Here is a 647-nt window from a genome sequence, read left to right as displayed (position 1 = left end):
AACATACACAAACACAAAAATACAAAATACAAAAAACTAAAAAACAAAGCCTTCCACAATGTTCAATGTCTAATATACAGACACGCCAATAGTTCCACAGTCTGGAGCAGTCTGTATACAGTGGACCTATATAAATAAGTTGGTTCACTGGTGGCTACAAGTTAAGATCAAACACAACAAAGGCTGTCACTGGAATGGCGTTTTGCGCTAACGTTAGCAATCAAACAAGCATAGATAACTAAAACGTTTTTTGAAATGATTTCCATCATCTGATATTGTTTGTATTGAGAAAAATGTTTACTATTTCATGGATTTCAGAAATGTCAGCATGACACGTTATGACGTAAACCGTTTAAATCTGAGCATGCGCAGCTAACATCTGCACTCGACTCATATTGGGGAGTGACAGCGTTTACCTTTGATTTGAAGGCGTGAATGCGAGGAGGCAACATAATGGAATACAGTGTCAGCAACGTCGGGATATGTGGCAAGTCGTGTTAACGTTACACACGAACGAAGAAAACGGCAAACTATAATGCACATGTAGCTTTGGTGGCTAGTCGGCTTAGGTACACTGAAGTGGAAGACGTTTAATTGCAACGCTTCTCTGCTCCACAATGGAGGAAGAAACAGTCCGCAGAAGGATC

The sequence above is a fragment of the Etheostoma spectabile genome, chromosome 22 (assembly GCF_008692095.1).
Source record: "Etheostoma spectabile isolate EspeVRDwgs_2016 chromosome 22, UIUC_Espe_1.0, whole genome shotgun sequence".
Taxonomy (NCBI): domain Eukaryota; kingdom Metazoa; phylum Chordata; class Actinopteri; order Perciformes; family Percidae; genus Etheostoma; species Etheostoma spectabile.
This window is presented reverse-complemented; position numbering follows the sequence as displayed.